Source organism: Cyprinodon variegatus, unplaced genomic scaffold (assembly GCF_000732505.1).
Source record: "Cyprinodon variegatus isolate N-32 unplaced genomic scaffold, C_variegatus-1.0 Scaffold155, whole genome shotgun sequence".
Classification (NCBI taxonomy): domain Eukaryota; kingdom Metazoa; phylum Chordata; class Actinopteri; order Cyprinodontiformes; family Cyprinodontidae; genus Cyprinodon; species Cyprinodon variegatus.
Window position 1 is genome coordinate 916,144 of NW_015150608.1, and position 2,044 is coordinate 918,187.

The following is a 2,044-nucleotide window of genomic DNA, read 5'->3' on the forward strand; positions in this document are numbered from 1 at the left end:
AGGGCCTTAAAGATCTATCTGGACTTAAAATAGAAGAATTGGTTATTTTTTAAGCAGCTGAAATAACTTGAGGGTGAGTTTATATTAACAATGCAGTGTAACGAAATTAAATGTTTCATTTAAACACCTGCACACATTTAGACAATGCTGAACTGGCCTGATGAGTTCAACATTCCTGCTCTAAATGGTTTCAAAATCATCAAAAAAAGTCAGAATATGAGAGAATAAAATAATTTTGATAAGACCAATAAGACGGGAGCTGTGAAAGTTATCAGCAAAGCTCATCCAAACTGCAGCCTGAGCCCAAGAATTTAAAAACAGAGGGAAAAGAAGAAGAATTGACATTAGAGTAGGCTAATTCATAACCTGTTAAGATTTGGACATTATCATGTTTATATTACAGTTTGTTTTTGTTTTATGTTACGACCTTATTCTCTTACTTTTATAGCTTTAATTTAGCCATTTTATGACTTTATTCTCATAATCTTATGGCTTTATTCTTAGAATTTAAAGAAAAATAGATTCTTAGTGTGGCCCTAACTCTGGTTTAAATGGAAATCCAAAAATTATTTATTTTTTATGAGGGTTTGGCACATCTTTGTAATATTTCTAACATCATAAATCATATTTAGCCATAGAGGATGATTGCTAAATAAGCTAGCTGTTCAGAGAGGACATATCCAGATATATGTATTTATTTAAAGATGGATGGAAGATAAAAACCCAGATAGGAAGAAAAGTTTCACAATTTCTCAGTCTTCCAAAATCTTCCTTTTTAGGTGGAAGTTAAGTCAGAGGTAACTGGGATTACTGGGTGTCCAGTTAGTGTGTAATGATGCTATACAGGAGTTAAACTTTCTGAAATGAGTGAAATATTGTGACATATTCAGATTTTTGGGAGTTGTACCTGTATATTGAGGAACAGAGCAGACTGCTGTGTGTTTTATCACTTCCTGTATGCCTGTTTGACCCATGTCCCTAAAAGATGGCGTCCCTAAGCGTGGCCCCCAGCGCCACGGGGCCCGTCCACACGTGCGCAGCTCGTATCACGCTTTGTAACGGTGCACTTTAGTATTGAACCAAAGCAAGCGAATGCTGTAACAAACCAACAGCGGAGACATTTGAAGCCCACAGGCGACTCAGCTGAAGGAGCAACGATAGAGGAATGTGACAGTTTGAGTTTGGCCCGTTGGGACGTTGGTTTTTTCTTTATGACGGACGACAAAGGTCAACATGACTTATGATGTGAACAGGAAGAGATGGGAGAATCTGAGCCCAGATGATGACTTTCTATAGAGGCGGGATGAGGGCTACGGTGGGAAGTGACTCTTTTGGGAAACATTTGAAAACTTTTTCTGGTTTAAAGTCGGAATGAAACCTGAACCTTTTAAAAACTGTTCAGATGTGAGTCTTTCCTTTACGACTGAAGGGATCTGCTCGGTCGCCATCACTTCATTTCTCTACCTTAACCCTTTGTGTGTTCACTAGCATTGTTACCATAGCGTCACAGTGAACAGAAACTTTAACGGCTTTCATGCATCAGGACAAAATAAATGAATAGAATCTGGTTGATTTCTATCAAATTCTAAGAATATTTAACCTTAAGGGAAAAAGAAAAACATTAAGTTTCTTCATTGTCTTTACTTTTTAACCAAGTTAAGCAAAATTTATTTTGTAGAGGTAGATTTTGTTGCTGCATCTTGATTTCATTCATTTCTCGCATCATCTGGAGGAAAAAAGTGAGCCCATATCATGATTCCTCCACCTCTGTGCTTTGTTTTTGTTTTATTTATTGCCTTTATGCTTTGTTTTATTTTCTCAAACGTCGTGTTGAGGACTTTATTTCAAAATGTGTTGCTTATTCAGGTTAACTTTCATGCTGCTGACATTTCCTTTCACAGCTTTGCTGCCCCCTGGTGGTGGAAAATCTTTTCCTAACTGCTGCTTCATGAGCTTTGACATTTATTCTGGGCTGATGACTAAATGTTCAGCTTCTTATCAATCAAATCTATATCATTAAAAAGCACTTTCAACCTAACTGCTA